Source organism: Stegostoma tigrinum, chromosome 2, assembly GCF_030684315.1.
Source record: "Stegostoma tigrinum isolate sSteTig4 chromosome 2, sSteTig4.hap1, whole genome shotgun sequence".
NCBI lineage: Eukaryota > Metazoa > Chordata > Chondrichthyes > Orectolobiformes > Stegostomatidae > Stegostoma > Stegostoma tigrinum.
In genome coordinates this window covers 36,152,683-36,179,511 of record NC_081355.1, presented here as the reverse complement: position 1 = coordinate 36,179,511, position 26,829 = coordinate 36,152,683, and the positions used below count along the sequence as shown (strand labels likewise).

The 26,829-nt window shown below is 43.9% G+C and overlaps 1 protein-coding gene across 3 annotated transcripts in view; it reads right to left on the bottom strand.

The window, feature by feature from the left end:
- Positions 1-9,965, bottom strand: part of LOC125467267 (uncharacterized) — a 39,111-nt gene extending 29,146 nt beyond the window's left edge. For 2 of the 3 annotated variants that reach the window (XM_048562894.2, XM_048562913.2), the window contains exon 1: positions 9,821-9,965. The gene's annotated coding sequence lies outside the window, so the exon portion shown is untranslated. Of the gene's footprint in view, positions 1-7,466; positions 7,548-9,820 lie in introns of those variants that run through there. The other variant, XM_048562904.2, reaches the window with a different exon arrangement.
- Positions 9,966-26,829: the final 16,864 nt, after the last annotated feature.

Sequence of the window (26,829 nt, the reverse complement as noted above, 5' to 3'; positions counted from 1 at the left end):
TCCCCTCTCCTAACCCCAACTCCTGTTGTGTATTTACTGTCCCTTCTGACTTTTTGCTCTCTGATGCAGAATGTTCTGTCCTCAGCAAAGATCTCAGTTTTATCTCTCTGCATCCCCAACTTCATGAATTTTGGGCACAACAATGTTGAATTTTTCATCCGTTGCATTCGCCTCCATGCCCATTTCTTTGGGCAAGAGCCTTCTCCCTGTCCCACAGACCCCTTCACTCACCAGTCTCCCTCCACTTGGATCTCTCCCTCTGGCCTTTTACCTGCACTCGACCTGTTCATTGAGAACTGTCAACTTAACATTGGTTCGCTCAATTTCTCTGCTTCCCTATTCCTCCCCACCCCCCTTCCCTGGGCTAACTGCACAACGTGAAAGAATTCTGAAGGGTCACTGGTCCTGAAATATTAACTGATTTCTCCCCACAGATGCTGCGAGACCTGCTGAAATTTTCCAATATTTTCCATTTTTGTTACAGATTTCCAATAGCCATAATTCTTTCAGTCCCCAGATATCCTGCTTCACTCTTTTCATTGTCTCCCAGAGCAACAATAGGGTTCCCCTATCCTTACTTTCCAGCCTCCACATTCAAGGAATCACACTCCACAAATTCAACCATCATCTTCAGCAGGATGCCACTACCAAACACATCCAGCCCTCCTTTAATCAGCAGTATGCAGGGATCATTCTTTCTACAGCACCCTGGTCCACACCTCCATTACCCCAATGCTCCCTCAGCCCTTTGTGGCTTGTGTCCAATGCTACCTTCCCATGTATTTGGAGATGTAACCCTTGCACTTTTACCTTCTAACCCTGTCCAAGGCATCAAAACTCAACCCTCCAGCTGAAGCAGTAGTGTGCTTGTACTTCTTTCAAACTAGGCTACTGCATATGCTGATCACAATGTGGAATAGAAACACAGAAGACAGGAGCAGGAGGGAGCCATGCGGCCCTTCGAGCCTGCTCTGCCATTCATCACAATCATGGCTGATCATCCAACTCAATATCCTAATCCCTCTCTCTCCTCATAACTTCTGATCCCTTTCACCCTACGTGCTATATCTAGTTGCTTCTTGAATATATTCAATGTTTTGATATCAACTACTTCCTGTCGAAATGAATTCCACAGGCTCACTACTCTTTCGGCGAAGAAGTGTCTCCTCTGTCCTAAATAATCTGCCTCAAACTCTCAGACTGCGACCCCTGATTCTGACACACCCACCATCAGGAACACTCTCCCAGCATCTACCCTGTCCAGTCCTGTTAGAACTTAAGTCTCCATGAGATTCTCCCCACTCATTTGTCTGAACTCTAGTGAGAGTAATCACAACTTTGTCAATCTCTTCTTATACGCCAGACCCGACAGCCCTGGAATCAGCCTGGTAAGCCTTCACTGCACTCCCGAGAGCAAGAGCGTCCCTGCTCAGAAAAGGACAGCACAACTGCACACAATATTCTAGGTGTGGTCTCACCAAGGCCCTGTACAACTGCAACTGCAATGTCTCCACCGTCTAAAAAAATGACCCCAACTTTCCAGTCACTTGCCAGGTCAACATACCAACTTGCTCTGCTGTTCACATTACTGCCCTTGGCCTGTTGCAATGTTCTAGCAAAGTCTTATGCAAAGTAGAGGAGCAGCACCTCATTTTACAAGCTTCAGGACTCAACATGGAGTTCAACTTCAGAAAAAGAACAGTGCCCTCCATTTTAACTACACCCTCTTCCACCCCGAGCGTTCTGTTTCTCTCATCAGATTTGGCCTATTATCTACTATTTGTACCTATTCTGCATCTATATTCCCTCTACTAGCATTATCACTCCCTTTGTCTATTGCTCGGGGTACCATCACCATCTGTTCGAATCATTCCCTTCCCCCTTCATCAACAGCGTAAAAAATCTGTTATTTTCCAGTCCCTTCAGTTCCAAAGAAGAATAATTTTGGTCTCAAGATATTGAATCTTTCTCTCTCCACTGATGCTGCCAGAGCTACTGAGATTTTACTGAGATTTGTTTCTTATTTCAGATTGCCAGCATCCACATGGCTGGATTACCAAAGTAAAAGCAAAGTGTTCTGGGGACATTTGCTCAAATGGCAGATGGTCAAATTGGAATTCAGTGAAATCTAAAATTAAATATGAATCTAATGGCAACCATGTAATCATTGTCGACTGCAATAACAATCGATCTTGTCCATTAATATCCTTTTGATAGGGAAATTTGCCAACCATAGCGGGTCTGGCCTACATAAATCCTGGTGAAGCCAGCAACATGGCTGACTATGAAATGCCAAGCAGGCCACTTACCAAAAGTTTTGCGATGGGCAAAAAAGTTGCTGGCCTTGCCAGCAATGACACATCCTATACAAGAATAACTGTTTGGTGATTACCCACAAAAGGAAGAGCACCAAAAGGTAGAAGATTCAACTGCTAAGTGAACAGCAGAAACCACAGTCAGGGTTGTTTCCCACTTCCCCACCTCTTGACTGAGGAGATAGGATGTGTCTTTAAAGAAAAATGTGGCCAGTGTTCTAAACAGAATGTGGTCACAAGAACAGACCAATGAGAAAAATTTTTTCTACATGAGTTCAAAAGATAAACATTTCATGTTCAATCCACCAGAAGATGTCCACACAAATATGATTACAGAAGGTATCATAAGCTTTGGTCTCGACAGTTCAAGGTTTCCTTGTCACTTTTTTTTTTAACTCTGTTGAAAAGCAACTTGAAAACAACTGTAATCCCTTTAAGTTCAATGAAGAAAGTCTGCATGCTTAGGAAAACAGTTTCATAGTGGATTACTGGTCTCAAACATTTCTTTTATTGCACTCTAGTCATGTGCAAATGAAATATTGTAACAATTTGATCTTGTTTCAGTTCCCCAACAACGGTAGGATCCAAGCCACCTAGAAATCTGCTTATTAAGAGATCTTAGCAGGATGTGTGATGTTTCAATAATTGGCCTTAAATCTCATCAGAAGCTTAGTTTCTGCTATGTAACTAGAAGATGGCTGCCCGCTGTCCGCACACAAAGAGTGGATTTCTCCCAATTTTAAGTCAGAATGAGAAGGATTCATTGTATCTCGTCTGTCAGAGCAACTTCTCAATCTTCCACTCTTTACCTAATTCATTATGATCTCCCGGGTGCCCTTCTCTGGGCAATCACAAGACTGGAGGTGGAAGGGCTGCTGCAACTTTGGCATTCAAGCCATGGTGTGCACTACTTCAGATGCTGCTAGCCAGAATTTGGCCCTCACACTGTCATCTTTGATTGTAATCACAAAGGACATGGCCCTGAGAAAAGGGAAGCTCCTTCCCTGCTTCGTAGAACAGGGACCTAGAGTTCTTGGTGGGGTAAAACAGTGCTTTCTCATGTCAATCATCACAGGAGGCCATGCCACCAACCTTTGCCAGCCTGGACATAAATCACAATCTGGGTCAGTGTTGTGCCCAGGTGAACTGGGATATGCAGTAGTGCAGAACTAAGGTCAATGTTCCCCACACCACAAGGTTAAGCGTTTGCCATCTTCTCTCTGCTACCTCACACACAGGGCTACCACCAATTGACTCTGCTGCTGCTTATCTCTCACCAAGGCACATGGAGCACAACTTTTTCTATTGCATCTGCAATATTCCCTACACAACATGTCTCACCCAATGTCATGATTTCAAACCACTTCCTGCTCCGTGCTTCCTATACATTCCTTGGGGACACCCCGCCATCTCCTGCACTACCACTAAAGAGTAAGAGAAGGATCAGAGACAGGAGGCAGTGCAAGATGAGGTGGGGACAGCAGCTTCTCAAACAACACAAGAGCGTGGATACAGCCACTTCATAAACAGGGAGGAGCATACCGGTGAGAGAAGGGCAGCAGCAGGAGATAGAAGCTAGCAGGAGAGAGGTGCTTCAACCAGTTGCCAGCTGTCAGAGCTCAAGTACAATGCCACAGGGAAACAGGTAGGTGTCTGGTGGGTACTTCTTCTATGTCTCTTTTGATAGAAAATGGTTTATATACATGGAGGCTATGAGTTTGACTGAGGTATTTTAATATTTTGTATCATACTTTACCTCAGAGGACGCTGTGCATACTGAACAAAGTATGAATTTACACACAGTGAGTTTAAAATTAGTCAGGAGGCAGCACTGGATAAACTGTCTGCCTTTAAGACATTGATAGGACACCAGGATGAGATGAATCCAAGGATATTGAGGGACAAAAGTGAAATGACAAAGGCACAGATCATACGTTTTCAGCCTTTAAACTTAGGGATGTTGCCAGAACACTGAAGACTGGCACAAAGTAACATTATTGTCCAATAAAAAATCCAACCACCAGTCAGGTTAACTTTGGTATGGTGATGTTTTTAGAAGCAATAACTTGGGAAAAAATTAATAATCACTTGATTATTGTGAATTAGTTAAGAAAACCTGGTATACATTTATTCATGCAAAGTAGTGACAAGGAACTTGCTTCTGTTTTTCGATGAGCTGGAGGTGCCAGACAATTGGAGGAAAGCTAATGTGATTCCACTGTATGAGAAGCGTGGAAGAGATAGACCGTGCAGCAATAGGCCAATGAATCTAATATCAGTGGTAGGAATATTATTGGAAAAAGCACTTAAGGAAAAAGAATAATCTGCATTTGGAGAAGCAAGGTTTGATTAGGGACAGTCAGCATGACTTTGTCAGAAAGAGGTCATACTAGAAAATCTGGTGGAATTTTGAGGAGGTGACCAAGTTTTTGGATGACGTTAGGGCAGTTGGTGTCATTTATATGGATTTCAGCAAGGTCTTTGACAAGGTCCCACATGGGAAACCAATAAAGGACGTAAAAACTCATGGGATCCAGGGTAATTGGCAAAATTGATCCAAAATTGGCTTAATGATAGGAGATAGATGGTGGTGGTTGAAGACTGTGTGACTGGAGCCCCGTGTGCAGTGGGGTACCACTGGGACCTGTCCTGGGTCCCTTATTGTATGTGAAATTCATCAATGATATAGATGAGAATGAGGTGGGGAGGGGGATAAGTAGTAAGTTTGCACATGACAAAGTCTGGCCAGTCTGTTAGCAGTGAGGAGGAAAGAGTTGGGTTGCAGGAAAAAATAAACAGATTGATTGGGTGGGCAGATCAGTGGCAGATGGAATTTAACTCTGATGAGTATAAGTTTTGGAAGAAAAAAAAGCAAGGCAAGATAGTACATAATGAATGGCTAAACACTAGAAGGAAAAGAGGAATCTTGAGATGCTTGTCCAAAGATCCCTGAAGGTGGCAAGACACATTAATAGGTTTGGAAAGAATGCATACGGTATGCTTGCTTTTATTAGTTATAGCACAATTACCAAGAGCAAGGAGGTAATGTTGGAGCTGCACAGAACTTTACTTAGGCCACAAATGGAATAAGAACACAACACCATAACAAAATCAAAACAGGAACTGGCCATGCGGCCCCTTAAAGCTGCTCCATTATTCAACAGGATCATGGCTGATCCGACATTACTCAGACCCCGTTTCCTATATTTTCACCCTAACCCTTGATCAGTAGGGGAGTCAAGAATCCATCTATTTCAGTCTTAAATATGCACAAAGACTCTGCTCCCCAGTTCTGTGGCAAGACGTTCTAAAGACTCAACTATCTAAGATAAGAAATTCTTCCTCATTTCAGTCTTAAAATGGTAGCCTTTTAATCTGAGATTATGCCCAGTCGTCCTGGACAATCCCATGAAGAGAAATATCCTCTCAGAATTTACCCTGTCAAGCTCCTTAAGAATCCAACATGTTTAAATGAGATCAATTCTCTTTCTTCTGAACTCCAATGAGTAGAGTCTCAATGCATTTAGACTTTGCTCATAAGATAATCTCCCTATGCCTAGGATCATCATAGTGAACTGTCTTTAAAGTGCTTCTAATGAAATATCTTTCCTTCAACAAGGGGTCCAATGGCAGTCACACTGCTCCAGATATGGTCTAGTCAGCAACTTGTACAGTTGCAGTACAATTTCCCTACTCTTAATACTCCAGTCTGCTTGAAATAGGGCCAATATTCCATTAGCCTTCCTGATTACATGCTATTCCTGATTACATGCTATACTTGTGTGCTAGCTTTCCGTGTTTCCTGCATAAGTACCTCCAAAACCCTTTGAGCTGCAGCTTTTCTTTATCCCCCATTTGAATAATATTGTTATATTGTCCTCCCTTACAAAATGAACAGCTTCACATTTTCTCACATTATACTCCATTGGCCAACTTTTGCCCACTTAATTAAACTGTGTATCCCTCTCAAACTGCCTTTCCACCCACTTTTAGTGTTGTCTACAAATTTGTCGACAATACATTCACTTAATTCCTCTAAGTCACTAATATATATTGTGAGTGGGGCAGTAATTTATTATCTATAATATATATTGTGAACTGTTACAGCCACGGCACTGATCCATGTCGAGCCCAACTGGTTATGGGTCACCAATCTGAAAGAAAACCCCTTATCCATAATCTGCTTCCTTCTTATTAGGTTATCTATCCATCACAATATGCTCCCTCAGCACCATGTGCTCTTACTCTATTGTCTTTTGAGAGGTACCTTGTTGAAAGCCTTCCGGAAATTGAAATTCAACACACCTACTGGCTTACTATTCACTGAAACTTCCTTGAAAAACTAATAAATTATGAAGACACGACTTCCCTTTCATGAAGCCATACAGATTCTGCTTCATTAGATTACAATTTTCATCTTCTGCTATTACCTCCTTAATAATCGATCCCAACACTTTTCCAACAATAGATGTTAGGCTAATTGGCCAATTGTTACCAACTTTGTGGCTGCCTCCTTTATGAGTAGGGGTTTCACATTAACAGGTTTCCAATCCTCTGGTACGTCTCCAGAATCCAAGGGAATTTTGGAAAATTACAATCAATGCATCTGTGCAGTTCTGGTCACTGCACTATAGGAAGAATGTGATTGCACTGAAGGGGGTCCAAAGGAGATTCACTGGGATGTTGCAGTGATGGGGAGAGGCTGATAACTTCAGGTTGCCAGAGAAAGTAGTGTTACAGAGGCAGGAGGGGGAGGAGAGAAGAGAGATTCCTGATTGAGGTGTACAAAATTATGAGGGACATGGACACAATGAGTCAAAAGCAGCTGTATCCTTTATTGAGGGGTCAATAACAAGGGGGCATAATTTTAAATTGAAACGCAAGAGGCTTAAAAGAGGATTTAAGGAAAAACCTCTTCACCTATGGTGGAGGTGTGGATTGCACAGCCTGGAAAGTTAATTGAAGCAGGAAATGTTACAACCTTTAATAAGTACTTGGATAAGCACTCAAAGTGTTGTAATGTCCAAGGCTATGGGTTTAGTGTGGGAAAATGGGACTAGCATAGGTAGCAGTATACTTTTGGTAGTACAAACTTGATGGGTCAAAAAGGTCTCTTCTGTAATGACGGCACTCAGTGATAACAGCACTGACCTCGAGAAAGTTGTTGCTGAACTGATGGGAGCTAGAAATTCAACAATCATGAATCGCCGGCTGGAGCTCTGGGATAATGTAATTAAACTGAGGTTTACGAAGCCGTTAACCTTACAGTCGCCGACTTTAAGCCTGCACATTAAAGGGGAATGGGATCAAAAGAAGGGACACGGATGCTACTGAAATAAATCACAGAACATTCGGGGATTCATTCTCAGACTCACCACAACCACGCGTTCCCTCTTACAATGTTCTATATTGAAAAAAAGACAGAAAGCTGAGCAGCCCACGTCGAGTTTACAGACCTGTTACAGGCAAGTCCACTCTCGGCCCCTGGGCTGAAAAATCCTACTTTTAGCACATTTAAAGACAGAGCCGATTTACACAGCACCCAGTTCCAGAAAGGATAAGTCAAAACTGTGGCAACACCCAGAAGAAGTGCATTTTATAAAGTAACTGGCCCGCCCCTCCGAAGGTGAACTTGACTTACGTCCACCGCCCCTGAAATACAGTTTCTGAGCAGAGCGAAATTGGCGATTCCTTCATGGAGTGGTGTTTGCATTTTGATGCAGGGTTGGCAACACTGCCCACATGCCCACAGTACTTGGATAAGCACTCAAAGTGTTGTAACGTCCAAGGCTATGGGTTTATTGTGGGAAAATGGGGCTAGCATAGGTAGCAGTACATTTTTGGTAGTACAAACTTGATGGGTCAAAAAGGTCTCTTCTGTAATGTATGATTCTGAGCTAGTAGAGAGGGTTGAGGAATGTGATGCAGTTCATGTGATGTATGTGAATTTCCAAGTATATGACACAACAAATTTGTGAGCAACATTAAAGCAAATGAAATAAAAAGGAGACAGGATCATGGATGTGAAAACAGCTGTTTTGAAATTGAAGAATGCATACAATGGAGGCACCCAAGGGGTCAGCATCAGCAACCCCACAATCTTGTCATTTATTAAGAAGACCACAATATCTAGGACCAGAAGTAGACCATTCAACCCACTGAGTCTGTTCTGATAATCATCAATTCCACTTTTTTCATAGGAAAATGGCATCATAGCCAAGGTTTGTTGCCCAGCATCAATTGGCTTTGACTTGAGTGCGGTTTAGTGTCAACCACATTGCTGTGGTCTTCAGTTACGTGAACACCAAGCTGAGTAAGGATGGCAGATTTTCATCCTTAAATTACATTAGGAAACCAGATACTTATTATGACAATTGATGACAACCAGATTATTTTAAAATGAAAATTGTTGACAGATTTCTTGATCATCATTCCTGAGACTAGCTTTTATATCCCAGATCCACTGAATTTACATTCCACCAGTTGGTATTATGGATATTTATCCTACGGCAGAGCATTCGCCCGAGCCTCTGGACATACATCCAGTGATGTACTACTACGTCACCATACACCCCCTCCCCGCCATATCCAATTTTAAAAATACAGACTGTAGGACTACGGGAAAAGATAGGGGGTTAGTACTAGGTGAATGTTCGGTTATGGGCTGAATGGCCACCTTCAGCGCTGTTCCCACTCTGATGCAAAATTTCATTTTCTTGCAGAAAGTTCGCGATATATTGCATGAGTCAGAAAGCGGCAGTAACCGAGCCTCATTCCATCACATTCTGGGTGCCGCCAACAACATTCAAGGGCGAAATATCCTCAGAGTAAAGGAATCAAATACAGGTGGAGGAACAATCGCTCCCACTCGGATCATCATATGACTTTTGCCAGTGAAATAGTGTTACTGTAGTCACTACTGCAATGTAGACGATAGATCTACGTAATTCCAAAACCTTAAAAATAACATGAAATGGAATGAAAGCTTTCAAGTGTGGTTTAAAGCCAAAGCGGTGTTAAGCGATTGCGTTCAATACAGTGACAAGTTGTCTGAGTTTGTGGACAGTGATTCCGAAAGGGGGGATTTGGTGAAAGCCAGAAGACAACAAAGCCGCAAGTTTGCAAACACCTAGACCGCGACTCGGTGCACTCCAGTTTTCCGTTCGTGACGGCACTCAGTGATAACAACACTAACCTCGAGAAAGTTGTTGCTGAACTGATGGGAGCTAGAAATTCAACAATCATGAATCGCCGGCAGGAGCTCTGGGATAATGTAATTTTCCAAACTGAGGTTTACGAAGCCGTTAACCTTACAGTCGCCGATTTTAAGCCTGCACATTAAAGGGGAACGGGATCAAAAGAAGGGACACGTATGCTACCGAAATAAATCATAGAACATTCGGGGATCCATTCTCAGACTCACCACAACCACGCGTTCCCTCTGACAATGTTCTATATTGAAAAAAAAGACAGAAAGCTGAGCAGCCCACGCCGAGTTTACAGACCTGTTACAGGAAAGTACACTCTCGGCCCCTGGGATGAAAAAATCCTACTTTTAGCACGTTTAAAGACACAGCCGATTTACACAGCACCTACTTCGATAATAAATAACTCAAAACTAGAAAAACCCGCAAGAAGTGCATTTTATAAAGTGACTGCCCCGCCCCTTCGAGGATGATCTCAAGGTACGTCCGCCGCTGCTGATTGAGCAGAGGGAACTTGGCGACTCCTTCGTGGGGCGGTGTTTGCATTTTGATACAGGGTTGACAACACTGCCCAATCCACAGATAAACATGTTCGTGCTCGATGTTCAACAGTTCTTTCCCTCCCCCCCTTTGGAAAGTGAAAATGATTCATACTGTTCTGACGAAAGGAAAGAGGCCAGTAGTGTTTACATAATTACATCATCACATCATGTCTCAAAAGATTGATGAGGGAATTAGTTTCTTGTGTCCTACAACACAGCAGGAAAAATACACAGGCAAATTCACTCTTTATTTAATTAGAGCTTAACCGGTTCTCAAAAAGGGTCACTGGACCCGAAACATTAAATTTCTCTCCAGATGCTGCCAGACCTGCTGAGTTCCTCCAGTAATTAGTATTTTTCTGACTAATTTTACAATGGGTGCATGGCGCAACAGGGCTTTACCATGTAAGAGGTGGTAGCCGGTTGGTAGGGTCAGTGTCGATTATGGATTGGCGCCATGTACAGCAATGTAGCTTGGCAGGGATGGGGGAACAGTGTGGACAATGAAGTAGCAATCAGAACCATAGACAAATACCAGCAAAGCAGGGGCATACTAGTCGTGTGCTGTCTCACATGTGGCCCCTGTATGTACTCAGGCAAAGGGGAGTGGTGGGGAATAACTGCAAACTGAGTGCAGCAGTTTGCAATGGACCTCATTCACTCAGATTTGGAGATCTGCAATGAGGAGGAGTAGAGAAGAAAACTGCTGTGGCCACAGAGGGCAGAACTGCAGCAACACAAGGTTCATGAGGATTGCATCAGCCTCAGAGGACGCACACTCGAGGACACTGAGGAGTATTCAGACAGCCTCAGCTTCCTGTAAATGTCACAGCAGCAAAATATCTGGAATTAAGAAGCTCTGGTCACTGTTGTAGAAATTTTTATTTCTGCTTAACTAATAAATAGACTAGAATCCAGCTCCCATTCGAAGCAGTTTATTTTCTTACTTGGTACCAAGGAAAGTGTGTGTCAATCTCCACCGACACCCGACTCTGCTAATACAGAGTATAACAATCTCATTTGTACCATTAACTTCAGAACAGGGTGTTCCTGTGACATTTTGTGTTTGTTGATTCATTCATTGTAAGTTTAAAGAAAACTGCTTGAGATAACAGGAATGCTGTCTTACAGATATCTTCATAATTACTTATTCAAATGACCTTTGGCATGCAGCAAGCATAGGGAGAGATATACAGTTTGATTGAAACTCTACATCCTCAGTAACTAGGCTCCCTGGGGATACAAGGGATATCTCTAATTTAGCCTAAAACCTTGGTATAGTGACCATATATCAAGAGATCCTTCTCTAACTCTCGCTAACATGCACATAATGATAACACAGTCTGAGTGACTACCTCCCAACCTCTGCTAAGCTCATTAAAATCCCACATGCTAAACTAGTTAAAATTCTTTCTCTATGCCATCAGTTTCTCCCATGGCTGCCGTTTCCGTCTTGGCCTAAATTCCCATCTACCCTTGCGATGTAAAATTTTTCGTCCACAGTCATCATGAAACCATTGTTGAGGTCTGGTTCACCAATGTTCTTCAGGGAAGAAAATCTGCCATCTTCATCTGGTGTAGCCTACACGTGACTCCAGACGCACAACAATATAGTTGAATCTCAACTGCCCTCTGAAATGGCCCAGCAAGCCACTCAGGTAGATCAATTACTACCAAATTTAAAAGAAATGAAATCAGCCAAATGACCTGGCATTGGCCTAGGCATCTGAAAAGGCAACAACAAAAACAGCCCTGTTGATACAGCAAAGCCCTCCTTACCAACACCTAGGGGCTAGTGACAAAATTGGGAGAGCTGTCCCATGACTAGTCAAGCAACAGCCTGACACAGTCATACTCATGGGATCATGCTTACAGACAATATCTCAGACGCCACCATCATTATCGCTGGATATTTCCTGTTCCACCAGAAGGACAGACTCAGCAGAAGTGGTGGAACAGCAGTTTACAGTCAGGAGGGAGTTGCCCTGGGAATCCTCAACATTGATTCTAGGCCCCGTGAAATCTCATGGTTTCAGGGTAAACATGGGCAAGGAAACCTCTGCTGATTACCTTGTAATTTCCCTGCTTGACTGATGAATCAGTACTCCTCCATGTTGAAAACCACTTGGAGGAACCCTAAGGATGGCGAGGGCACAAAATATACTCTGGGTGACAGCAGTCAATACTCATCACCAAGAGTGGCTTGGCAGCAGCATTACTGATCAAATTGCTTGGGTCTGAAAGGACATAACTGCTTGACTGGATCTGTGGCAGGTTGTGAGTCTACCAGCAAGAGCAATAAACGTACATGACCATATCCTTACCAAGCTGCTGGCTGTGTGCATCTGCTCATGACAGCATTAGTAAAAGTGACCACCATGCAGTCTGTGTCCAGGCACAAGTCCTACCTTCACATTGAGAATAGCCAGCATTGTGTTGTGTGGTACTATCACTGTGCTAAATGCTAATCTAGCAACCTGATCTAGGCATCCAGTAGCATAAACAGCATATGCAGCACGTGATGGACAGAACCCAAGCCATTGCACAACGAACAGATCAGGTCCAAGATCCGCAAGTCCTGCCACATTCGGTTGCGAGTGGTGGTAGATAAATAAACAACTCATTGGAGGAGGAGACTCCACAAATATCCCGATCATCAACGATGGAAAAGCCTAACACATCAGTACAAGAGATAAGGCTGACACTTTTGCAACAATCCTGAGCCAAAAATGCTGTGTGGATGATCCATCTTGGCCTCATCCAGTCCAGTCCCCAGCATTACATTCATCAGTCTTCAGCCAATTAAATTCACTCCGCGTGGTACCAGAAGCGGTGGAGGCACTAGGCACGGCAAAGGCTACAGGCCCTGGCAGCATTCAGGCAATAGTACTGAAGATTTATGCTCCAGAACTTGCCACTGTACTTGTCAAGTTGTTCCAGTACAGTTTCAGCATTGACGTCTACCCAACAATGTGGAAAATTGCCTAGGTACATCCGGTACATTAAAAGCAGGACAAATCCAACCCAGCCAATTACCACTCCATCAGTCTACTCTCAATCATCAGAAAAATGATGGAAGATGTAATCAATCATGCGAGCAAACAGCACCTACTCAGCAATAACCTGTCAGTGATACCTTAGTTCAAACACGGACAAAAAACTGAATTTCAGAGGCGAGGTGAGACTGACAGGCATTGATATCAAGGCCTCATTTGACCAAATGGAGCATAAAGGAGCGTTAGCAATATTGGAATCAATGGGTGTCGGGACCAAAATCTCTGCTGGTTGGAGTCATACCTGACACATAGGAAGATGGTAGTGATTGTTGGAGGCCAGTCATCTCAGCTGAAGGACATCTCTGCAGGAGGTCCCCCAGGGTAGTGTCCCAGGTCCAATCATCTTCAGCAGCTGAATTAATGATCTGCCTTCCATCATGAGGTCAGAAATAGGGAAGTTCGTCAACGATCTAGTCAATGATGAATAGGGATTATCGTCAACAATAATACTGTTCAGTATTATTCCTAACTCCTCAGATACTATGAACAGTCCATGTTAAAATGCGACAAAACATGGTCAATGTCAAGGCTTGGGTTGACAAATGCCAAATAACATTCAGGCCACAAATGCCACACAATGTTCTCCAGTAAGAGAAAACCTAACCACTGCCCCTTGACATTCAATGGTGTTACCATTACTGAAACCCCCCACTATCTACATCTTTGGGGCTACCATTGGCCAGGAACTCAACTGAATTCGTCACATAAATACAGTGGCTACTAGAGCAGGTCAGAGGCAAGGAAAATTGCAGAGTAACTCACCTCCTGACTCTACATAGCCTACCTACCAACTACAAGGCCTAAAGTCAAAAGTGGGATGAAATTTTCCCCACTTGCCTCAGTGGGTGCAACTCCAACAATGCTCTAGAAGCTTGACACTATCCAGGACAAAACAGCCCACTCCCTCAATCACTGATGCTCAGTAACAGCAGTGTTTGTAGGATCCACTGAAAAAAATCACCAAGAATCCTTGGATAGCTCCTTCCAAACCCATAACCACTCCAATCTAGAAGGACAAGAGCGGCAGATACCTAGAAACACCATGATCTGCAAGTTCCCTTCCAAGACATTTGCCATCCTGACTTGGAAAGATATGGCCATTCTTTCAACTTCTCACTTTAATAGGCTAACAAATGACCTCTCTAACAATTTTAATTGACCCAAAATGTCAGGGAGACAGGATTGATGTCTCACCCTCTCTCTACATGTGGAACTCTGATGATGCTGGCAACAACTGGCATGAGGATGTTATGGACCCATCTACCTCCATTTCCAAATGCAGCCAAATAAAAGAAAAACTGAGGCCTATGTCTCTTGCTTGTTCAGTCTCATTCAGGAACATTTATTTCTAATGTTAATCACTGTACACCCATATATTTCTATTAGCTATTTGATCAATCTCACAAACCTCAATCCAAGCTATTGTTTAGTGAACGTTCACGCAGTTCCTTCAGCACTGTCTCTTTTCTTAACAAAAACCAACAAAGAACTGTGGGTGGTGGAAATCAGAAACAAAATCAGAAATTGCTAGAAAAACACAGCAGGTCAGCACCATCTTCAGAAGAAGGGTCACTGGACATGAACTGTTAACTTTGCTTTCTCTCCAAAGATGCTGCCAGACCTGTTGATTTTTTTCCAACAATTTCTGCTCTTTTTCATCTTTGTATTTTACCTTAATGCCAGTTAAAGTTGAAGGCAATGATTTTGAGCAAATAATGGATTGTGTGTTAGGATTTGTCTATAAAATTCATTTTTTTTCACTGATATTATTTCTGGTGGATATGGAATCTTGTAACTTGTAGATTTGATAATGAGCTGTTCCACCGGAGCTTAGAGAAATTGATTTCATGGAAAGATTTCATGCTGTCCCAAAATAGTATGTTCTTTATTTACATAGGCCTATGTCTTTGAATAGGAGGGTGGTTGTTGTAGCAGAATTTGCACATTAGGATTGCCTGAGAAGTTGATACTTAAACATATGGATAACAACGGAATAGTGTAGGTTAGATAGGCTTCAGATTGCTTTCACAGATCGGCTCAACATCGAGGGCTGAAGGGCCTGTACTACACTGTAATGTTCTATGTTCTATGCTTCAATGGCTACTTTACCCCTTTGGAAAAAATCCCCGACTTGGAGTTAGATGCCTCTGACTTATAGGAATAAAGAGTCAGAAGAGGTTACAGGAATTAAAACCCCTCTAACTCCTGGCCAACTATAAAACTCATCGGCGTCTACCCCCACATACTCCTACAAGACCGTATTTCATCCACTGTCCCTGCAGACCTGACTCAAATCCCTTCCTGATATTACCCTCGAACCCAATGCCCCCAGTAGCACTGACATCTCCCTTCTGAATCCTCCCTAGCCCAACTCCCACTTACCCATGAGACATAAAATGACTGCCTCCAACCCAGCACCGTCCTCCCCATATTTTTTTTTATTCACTTGTGGGATGTGGGTGACTCTGGCTAGGCCAGCATTTATTGCCCTTCCCCAATTGCCCAGAGGGCAGTTAAGAGTCAACCATATTGCTATGGGTCTGGAGTCACATGTAGGCCAAACCAAATAAGACATCAGAGATCCACATGTAGAGAGAGGGTGAGACATCAATCCTGTCTCCCTGACATTGGGTCAAATAGACTTCCTTCCCTAAAGGATTGTCCCTAACAGACATTAGTGAGCCAGATATTTTTCTTCTAACAATTGACAATGGTTTCATGGTCACCATTAATTTGAGATTCTTTATTGAAATTAAATTCCACCATCTACCATGGGGTTAATTTTTTCCCAGAACATTCACTGAGCTTCTGGATTAATAGTCTATCAATAATACAACTAGGCTGTTACCTCCCCACAAGTCTATCCAAAGCTCTCATTCACTCACCTGCTCATCTGTACCCCACACCAACCTGACACCTTACCCCGTTATCCTCCCACTCTCAACTTCCTTCAATAGCTGAGAAAATGATATGAGTACCTCTAAACCACAAAACACGGAATATTCTGTTGAAAAATGAGGGTGGGGTGAAGATATTGGTGCCAGCAGTTTCAGCATTTATCCACTCCATCGGCTGTGAGGATTCCTAGAGTTGATTTCGTTGTTATGGCTGAGAACGTTTTGCCCCACATGTAAGCCAGAAATCTCAGGTCTGATCTGGTCAAAAACAGTGGTTCTGACCCCCAGAATGGAAGTTTTTCTGATGTTATACTTTCTTGAAATGTCGGCAGCGCTACTTTTGTTGCCCATCCGTAATTTCCTTTGAGCAGAGCAGCTTGCTAGACCATTTCGGAGAGCAGTTAAGAATCAGACATATTGCAGCAGTCACATGTCTATCAGACCAGGTAAGGATGGCAGATTTCTGTCTCAGAATGGCATTAATAAAGCAGATATTTTGTTACACCAATCAATTAAAGTTTTGCTGTCACCATTACTGCTTATTATGCCAGATTTTATAAACTGAATTTAAAATCCACTAAAGTTTAAAATCTGAAATTAAAATCCACTGGAAGTCTCACTGGAATTTACACCAATGTCCCCATGAGCATGAAATGGGCCTCCAGATTATTAGTCCAATGATATTCTCATTACACCATCATCTCCCCTCAATTCGGATCATTATATCAAATCTGGTGAACTCTTAACATAACTAAGTGCAGTTTATTAAAATTATAACCACTACAACTGCATCAGCACTTGGGATAAGGAATCTACTATATCAGTTTGGGAGCCTCATTTATATTCCAGTAGAATAGGTCATTGTACAGATTTCAGGGCTGTGGTTTTAAAAGGAAATGGTGGTCCTACTCCACTGATTGAAAGGTCAAACAAGTCAGCCACAGCTGGCCCTGGAAACTACATCAACTCTATATTGTTTAGGAAATTAACTCCTGCAGTCATGGGTTCTGCCCGTCTGAGGCACGTTGCTCTACTTCTAACACCCAAAGCCAGAAATACCTCAGGACCTGTCATGTCACTGGGGAAAATGGCCACTGCCGAGTCTGCGACAGATCTCAGACCTGCAACCGTTGAGCAAGATCGGATCAAAGGCAAGTGGAGTCAGAAATCCTTGGGGGCCAATCAAACAGGCCCCATCAGGGTGGAGGGAGAATGATAAGAGCAAAGGTGGAAGTGTGGTCTGCTAGCAGGGATAGCCTTTACTACTGGGATGACCCTCATCAGAGCACAAGGTAGGAGTTATAACAAAACCAACCAGCACCCACCTCATAGCTTGTAAAACTCAAGTGAAGGCAGGAAGGCAACAGGTATCACAGACAATTTTGAATTTAAAAGGGTTGAGAAAAAATGAATGGGCCATTTGCCACAGCCAGATTGTTCACCTGTACCTTCACCATGTTGACTGTGTGTTCCTCTTTCTTTTTAAACTTTGCATCAGACCGATGGGCACTATTATAAAACAGGATCTGAAGTCTCCCAAAGTTTCTGGGGTCAATTTGGATCCAAACCAATTGGGGAAGCTGGAAACCAAGACAAAATGCTTTGCGAACAGAGTTTATTGACTACTCAGTCTTGTAGCTCTTTCAAAACACTTGTCCTTCCTGTTCCCAATTTATAACTATCTAGTTAATTAATAAAACTTGTGATTAGTGTTAATTCATTAACTACTTGCTATATCATCATCAGGCCCCCAGAGTTGGCTCTGCTTCTCAGCAGACTTCTCGAATTTTGTTCAAGTTTTTGAGTTTTAACTTTGTGAAGTGAAAAAAAAACAGACATTAAAATCATGGTCACAAGTTTGAAAGAAAAAGCAAAAAAGTCTGTGTTGCTCTGTTAAAGAGTGCAGTGGGTTAAATCAATCATATTTGTCAATTTAGAAATTAACATTTCATCATGCCCAAAAAGCATTCAACAAACAATGTCTTCAGATAAGTATAACCAGGTAATATCTTTTGGGACAAAAGGCTACAAACAATCCCTAACACGTTGAATTGAATCATAACATTTTATTTTCAAAGATAAGAAAGTGTGAAGCTGGATGAACACAGCAGGCCAAGCAGCGTCTTAGGAGCACTAAAGCTGACGTTTCAGGCCTAGACCCTTCATCAGAGAAGGGGATGGGGAGAGGATTCTGAAATAAATAGGGAGAGAGGGGGAGACAGACCGAAGATGGATAGAGGAGAAGATAGGTGGAGAGGGGAGTATAGGTGGGGAGGTAGGGAGGGGATAGGGCAGTCTGGGGAAAACGGACAGGTCAAGGGGGTGGGATGAGGCTAGTAGGTAGGAAATGGAGGTGCGGCTTGAGGTGGGAGGAGGGGAAGGTGAGAGGAAGAACAGGTTAGGGAGACGGGGATAAGCTGGGCTGGTTTTGGGATGCACTGGGGGAGGGGAGATTTTGAAGCTTGTGAAATCCACATTGATACCATTGGGCTGCAGGGTTCCCAAGCAGAATATGACTTGCTGTTCCTGCAACCTTCGGGTGGCATCATTATGGCACTGCATGAGGCCCAGGATGGACATGTCGTCTAAGGAATGGGAGGGGGAGTTAAAATGGTTCGTGACTGGGAGGCGCAGTTGTTTATTGTGAACCAAGCATAGGTGTTCTGCAAAGCGGTCACCAAGCCTCCGCTTGGTTTCCCCAATGTAGAGGTAGCCACAACAGGTACAATGGATGCAGTATACCACACTAGCAGATGTGCAGGTGAACATGAACTTGATGTGGAAAGTCATCTTGAGGCCTGGGATGGGGGTGAGGGAGGTGGTGTGGGGGCAAGTGTAGCACTTCCTGTGGTTGCAGGGGTAAGTGCCGGGTGTGGTTAGGTTAAAGGCGAGTGTGGAATGGACAAGGGAGTCCTGGAGAGAGTGGTCTCTCCGGAAGGCAGACAAGGGTGGGGGTGGAAAAATGTCTTTAATGGTGGGGTCGGATTGGAGATGGAGATCCTAATTTAAATCTATTTCCTGAATTTTAGTACCTTTTTAAAATTGCATATATTTTATTCTACAAAACTAAGAACAGAAATCATTCTTAACATTTTTGACTTCAAAAGGAAACTTTCTGATTAGGCAATATAAGACAGTGGACTCTATTTGTAGCAAAAGAGTTTAGTATTCTTTTCAAACCAAAAGTTCAACTTCTGACATTTGGGGGCTTTAATGATTTGAAGGTGACTTAAATGTAAGATATGAAATACATTATGCTTGGGTTATCCTAGTGGTGAAAGAATGGAAAATAATAATAAACTCTATTCTCAAAAGGTGTCTTCATCTTTTGTCTCATTGCCAAAAAAAATTGCTTCGGCATAAAAATTCAGTACTGCTTCATGGAGAACTACATAACAATGTCACAATGCCTAACAAATTACACCACCTTCAATGACACAATTCACTCTCAGTTGCCAAACAATATAGCATATAATTACATGCTGCTAACCAGGAATGGAACAGATATATATAACCTAAATCACAGTGAAGCGGCAATCATTGGTAACAGCCAAACTGAGGGTGTGACCAATGATGGGGCTGTTGACACTGATATCCTCATATCAGGGCAAACAGTTGCCAAAGGCATATGGAACAATGGAGCCTGCTTCATCAAAAGCCACTTTATGAAAACCTCATAACATGTACATTCAACACAAGGTGTTTATCAAGACATTTTATCTCATCCACCACCGCATGTCACTCAGTTTTTCAAACCAGGCCATTTTAGTTGGAAATCATTGTTTCATTGCTAGTTAGGTTGAAATTTAGTCACGCATCTTTTGCAAATCAGTTCTTATCTCCTTGCATAGAATTCTAGTGCAGGGTACATCTGGAGAGAGATGACACACAGCATGATAGTGGTTACATTGAACAACATCTTCCTGCTCTATAGCTTTTCGTAAATGCATGTATCTCTCACCTAGCTATTTGAGATGGTGAGGAAGCTACTCATGTTTTAACTGTGAATCTCTTGCTTCTCGCCCCAACCCAACTTCTCAAGCCTTCCCTTTTGGGGTTTCTGCTGTCAGACGCACAAGGACTGTCACTTTCTCAACAACAGGAGTCCAGCAGACAGAAAGAGTAACAGCATACCACTGATGAAGAAGGCCAGCACTTGATTTAACAGCCACTATTCAGATACTGGCATCACGTGTACCTTGTGTACTCATACAGAAAATTAAAACAGCATGTGGACAGACAATCAGGCATGAGAAAGTTGCAGCCAGCCTGATGGGATGGTTTGTGCACCCCATCACTCTAGAAAATAGAACAGTACAACATAGGAACATGCCATTTGGCCTACCATGTCTGTGCCAACCATGATGCTTTTCTGAACTAATCCCATCTGCATGTAAACCGTCCATATCCTTCTATATTCTACCAGTTCCTGTGTCTGTCTAAATGCTTCATAAATGTTGCTTTCATTTCTGCTTTTACCGCTTCCCCTGTCAGCATGTTCCAGGCATTTACCACCCTTTATGTAAAAACTTTCCTTGCAAATCTCCTTTGAATGTTCCCCCTTTCACTTTAAACCTATGATCTCTAGTATTTGACACTTCTACCCTGGGAAAAAGACTCCAATTATGCACCGATCTATGGTGGATTTTATGTACTTCTATTGGGTCAACACTCAGCCTCAATGATCCAGTGAAAACAATCCAAGTTTGTCCAACGTCACCTTACAGCTAATACAAAAAAAAATCTGATGTTGTACCAACTGAGCCATCCAGGGTCAGGGCTCAAGTGCAAGGTTACATACAAACACTACTGCAGGAGACAATGTTGAGCTACTTGATGGTGTGCACACAGGAAAAGGCAGTATGGGCATGCACACCACATCCTGTCTTGGACAGACTGTACCCATCACTGTCAAGGAACACAGAGGATTCTGGTTGTAACTTGGAAGAGGTCAAGGGCAGGACTTTCCCCATTCACCTCTCCCTCAAACCCAACACCCTCTGTTCGTTCAATAAAATGTGAGGCTGAATGAACACAGCAGGCCCAGCAGCATCTGAGGAGCACAAAAGCTGATGTTTCGGGCCTAGACCCTTCATCAGAGATGGGGATGGGGTGAGGGTTCTGGAATAAATAAGGAGAGGGGGGGAGGCGGACCGAAGATGGAGAGAAATGAAGATAGGTGGAGAGAGTATAGGTGGGGAGGTAAGGAGGGAATAGGTCAGTCCAGGGAAGACGGACAGGTCAAGGAGGTGGGATGAGGCTAGTAGGTAGCTGGGGGTGCGGCTTGGGGTGGGAGGAAGGGATGGATGAAAGGAAGAACAGGTTAGGGAGGCAGAGACAGGTTGGACTGGTTTTGGGATGCAGTGGGTGGAGGGGAAGAGATGGGCTGGTTGTGTGGTGCAGTGGGGGGAGTGGATGAACTGGGCTGGTTTTGGGATGCAGTGGGGGAGGGGGAGATTTTGAAGCTGGTGAAGTCCACGTTGATACCATTGGGCTGCAAGGTTCTTAAGCGGAAATTGAGTTGCTGTTCCTGCAACCTTCGGGTGGCATCATTGTGGCACTGCACGAGGCCCATGATGGACATGTCATCTAAAGAATGGGAGGGGGAGTGGAAATGGTTTGCAACTGGGTGGTGCAGTTGTTTATCACACATGCCAACCACTCTATCTAACAGTATTTCCAGATGATAGTGGTCACAGGTTCGGAAGTTGTTGCTTAAGGAGCCTTGGTGAATTTCTATTAAGTTAAAAGATATGTTTTTATGGGTTACTCAAAATGGCATGCTCTTTTGTTTTAGAGGAGAGCCATAGATTGCAATGGGAAAGGTGGATAAAAAACAAAGCACTATTAATGGCAGATCAGGTTGGAGAATCGTGTGCAGCACTACACATTACTTTGCCCACTCCAACAATTAATTCCTGGATATAACTTGGGAGTGCAATGAAATCTACAAAACCACAAGACAAATAGCTGTAACCAATTACATTAGGGGCCTGTGATAATTCTTGCATTCACATAAAAATTAAAAACGTACAAACTAACCTACATAGGATGCATATGTATGTGCACTTGACAATGGCCACTAAACCATTTTCTACATCTGGAAGCAAATGTACAGAATTTGGGCTAGCAGCACAATGCGACTTACTTCTTAGCAGCCCATTCCAGCAGCTGGGCTACTTTGTGCTGATGGTGTTGAGCTCCCTGAGTGGTATAGAAGCTACACCCTCCAGGTAAGTGGAGCATATTCCATTGTACACCTGACCAGCATTTCCTTGAAGGAGCCACATAGCTATTTGGAGGTTCTGTGTATACCAATCAACTTGTTGATGCAATGGCTTTCAGAAGCTGCTGCCTCATGCTAAGTTTGGGGGACCACACAGCAGAAAATCTAATTAGAGGGCATGTTATGTCTGACCTTAGCCTGTTGTATTGTGGACAGGTACTGGGAAGATAGGAGTTGAGTTACTCGCTGCAGAATTCCTAGACTTTGACTTACTCTTGCAGCCACAGTTGCTATTTAGCCGGTCAAATTCAATTGCTGATCGATGATAAATCCTAGGATGTCAATAGTGGGACATCTAGAGATACTAATGCCAGTAAGTATTATGGGGAGATAGGGTTACATTCTCTTTTGTCCAAAATAGTCATTGCTTGGCTCTTGTATGGTGCCAGTGTTTCTTGTGACTAATTGACGAAGGCTGGATGTTTTTCCATTTCTTGTAGCACTGGGACATAGCCACTTCAGTATTTGAGGAGTCACAAATGGTGTTGACAATTGTGCAATTATAGCAAGCTCACTTCCGAACCTATATCACAGAGTGAAGGTCATCAATGAAGCAGCTGAAGATGGTGGGGCCTATGATGTAACCTTGAGGAACCCCAGCGGAAATAGTCACTGATAGTTTGTTCCCTGGCGAGACATAACAGAGCAGCTGAATAAACTTCTGGAAGTGGAGGGTGAACAGCCCTTTGCTGTGGTTTATGTGGAAAACAAGAACATAGGAGGTAACAAAGTGTGGAGCTGGATGAACACAGCAGGCCAAGCAGCATCTTAGCAGCACAAAAGCTGACGTTTTGGGCCTAGACCCTTCATCAGAAAAGGGGGATGGGGAGAGGGTTTTGAAATAAATAGGGAGAGAGGGGGAGGTGGACCGAAGATGGATAGAGGAGAAGATAGGTGGAGAGGAGAGTATAGGAGGGGAGGTAGGGAGGGAATAGGTCAGTCTGGGGAGGACGGACAGGTCAAGGGGGCGGGATGAGGTTAGTAGGTAGGAAATGGAGGTGCGGCTTGAGGTGGGAGGAGGGGATAGGGGAGAGGAAGAACAGGTTAGGGAGGCAGGGATGAGCTGGGCTGGTTTTGGGATGCAGTTGGGGGAGGGGAGATTTTGAAGCTTGTGAAATCCACATTGATACCATTGGGCTGCAGGGTTCCCAAGCGGAACATGAGTTGCTGTTCCTGCAACCTTTGGGTTGCATCATCATGGCGCTGCAGGAGGCTCAGGATGGACATGTCATCTAAGGAATGGGAGGGGGAGTTAAAATGGTTCGTGACTGGGAGGCGCAGTTGTTCATTGCGAACTGAGCATAGGTGTTCTGCGAAGCGGTCACCAAGCCTCCGCTTGGTTTCCCCAATGTAGAGGAAGCCACAACGGGTACAGCGGATGCAGTACACCACATTGGCAGATGTGCAGGTGAACATGAACTTGATGTGGAAAGTGATCTTGGAGCCTGGGATGGGGGTGAGGGAGGAAGTGTGGGAGCAAGTGCAGCACTTCCTGCGGTTGCAGGGGAAAGTGCCGGGTGCGGTGGGGTTGGAGGGGAGTGCGGAGCGGACAAGGGAGTCATGTAGAGAGTGGTCTCTCCGGAAGGCAGACAAGGGTGGGGATGGAAAAATGTCTTGGGTGGTGGGGTCGGATTGTAGATGGCGGAAGCGTCAGAGGATGATGCATTGTATCCGGAGGTTGGTGGGGTGATATGTGAGGACTAGGAGGATTCTCTTTCGGCAGTTATTGCGGGGACGGGGTGTGAGGGATGAGTTGCAGGAAATGTGGGAGGGCTTTCTCGACCACTGCGGGGGGGGGGGGGAGGTTGCGGTCCTTGAAGAACGAGGACATCTGGGATGTGCGGGAGTGGAATGCCTCATCCTGGGAGCAGATGCAGCGGAGGCGAAGGAATTGGGAATAGGGGATGGAATTTTTGCAGGAAGGTGGGTGGGAGGAGGTGTATTCCATGTAGCTGTGGGAGTCGGTGGGCTTCAAATGGACATCGGTTTCTAGGTGGTTGCCTGAGATGGAGACTGAGAGGTCCAGGAAATTGAGGGATGTGTTGGAGATGGCCCAGGTGAACTTGAGATTGGGGTGGAAGGTGTTGGTGAAGTGGATGAACTGTTCGAGTCCCTCTCAGGAGCACAAGGCGGCTCCAATACAGTCATCAATGTAACGGAGGAAGAGATGGGGTTTTGGGCCAGTGTAGGTGTGAAAAAGGGACTGTTCCACATAACCAACAAAGAGGCAGGCATAGCTTGGGCCCATGCGGATACCCATGGCCACCCCCTTTGTCTGTAGGAAGTGGGAGGAATTGAAAGAGAAGTTGTTGAGGGTGAGGATGAGTTTGGCTAGGCAGATGAGGGTGTCGGTGGAGGGGGACTAGTTGGGTCTGCAGTACAGGAAGAAGCGGAGGGCCTTTAGGCCATCTGCATGGGGAATGTAGGTGTATAGGGACTGGACATCCATGGTGAATTGAGGTGTTGAGGACCGGGCAATTGGAAGTTCTGTAGGAGGTGGAGGGCGTGGGTGGTGTCACGGACGTAGGTGGGGAGCTCCTGGACCAAGGGGGAGAAAATGGACTCCAGATAGGTGGAGACAGCTTGGGAGACATAGGAGGGACAGCTTGGAGGTTTTGCAGGAACTGTTTCAGGAGTTAGAGAGTAAGTTGAAGTGCAGGACCTCCAGGGTAGTAATCACAGAAATACTGACTGTGCCACATGCTTCACCATTAAGGCAAAGGCAAATCAAGCAAAGTCAATGTGTGGCTTCAGGAATTGTGTAGAAGGGAGGGATTTAGATTTTTGGGACATTGCGATTGCTTTGGAAAAGGACAAAGATGCTCAGATGAGATGGGCTTCATTTGAGAAGAATTAGTCTAATCTTCTGCCTGAGAGTGTAAATAATGTAATGTGTGTGAGTTGTAAGGCAGTTGGGTGGATGACTCATGGACCAACTTTTGGAAGTACCAGAGAGGAAAAAAAGAGTGAAAATGGGGAATAGGGAAAAAGAAGTAGGGAAGGCTTGAATCTGGATAACAAAATGCTCATCTTTCAGTTGCCAAGAAAGCGATTAAAGCGTGGTTGAATTTCATGTGTGTAATTGAAAAGGGTATAATGATCACAAGGGGAACCAGAAGCTTAAATTACTGTAGGGAGATATAACATTGTAGCATTGATAGAAATATAGCTCAAAGGCTGGAAACTTAACATCACTGATTATACTTTTAGTGATAACGTGGTGGATAAAAAAAGGGGAAGAGATGCCGCAGTCTTAATCAAAGATAGTATCATTGCCCTTGAAAATGATACCATTCCTCAAATAGAATATGTATGGTTCAAGGTAACCAACAAGAAAGGAATAGTAGCATCGTAGGCTTTTATTACAGACCTTCAAATAGCAGGGAGAAAGTAGAAGAGAACATTTGTAGACAGATTGTGGAAAAGTGCAGGACAAATAGTGTTGTGATATTTGATTATTTCAATTACCCTTTGGTGGATTGGGAAAACGGTAGAGTGTGAGGGAAAGAAGGGGAGAAATTCCTTCAGTGCATTCAAGTGAGCTTTCTGGAATAGTAGTCTTTTTTAATTTATTCATTTGTGGGACATGGGCATTGATAGCTGGCCAGCATTTATTGCCAATCCCTAGTTGCTTTTGAGAAGATGGTGGTGAGCTGCCTTCTTGAACTGCTGCACTCCACGTGCTGTCGGTTCACCCACAATGCATCAGGGAATTCCAGGATTTTGTTCCAGTGACACTAAAAGAACGGTCATATATTTCCAAATCAGGATGGTAAGTGACTTAGAGTGGAATTTGAAGGTGGTGGTGTTTGCTGCCTTTGTCCTTCTAGATGGAAGCTGTCATGGGTTTACAAGATGTTGTCTGAGAATCTATGGTGAATGTCTGCAGTGCATCTTGTAGATAGCCCACACTGCTGCTACTGAGCATCCTTGGTGGAGGGAAGAGACGATGTGGATGTAATGCCAATCAAGCAGGCTGCTTTGTCCTGGATGGCGTCAAGCTTCTTGATTGTTGTTGGGGCTGTACTCATCCAGACAAGTGGAGAGTATCCCATCACACTCCTGATTTATGCCTTGTAGGTGGCAAACAGGTTTTGGGGAGTTAGGAGATGAGTTACTCACCACAGTGTTCCTAGCTTTTGACCTGCTGTTGTAGCCACTGTGTTTATGTGGTGAGTCCAGTTGAGTTTCTAGTCAATGGCAACTCCCAAGATGTTGACAGTGATGGTAACACTATTGAATGTCAAGGGGTAATGGTTAGATTGTCTGATTTTGGTGGTGGTCATAGCCTGGCATTGGTGTGGTGCAAAAGTTGCTTGCCACTTGTCAGCCTAAATCTGGATGTTGTTCAGATCTTGTTGCATTGAAACATGGAATGCTCCAGTATCTGAGGAATCATGAATGTGCAATCATCAGTGAATATCCCCATTTCTGACTTTATGGTGGAAGGAAGATCATTGATGAAGCAGCTGAAGAAGGTTGGGCCTAGGACATTACCTTGAGGAATTCCTGCAGAGATTTCTTGGAG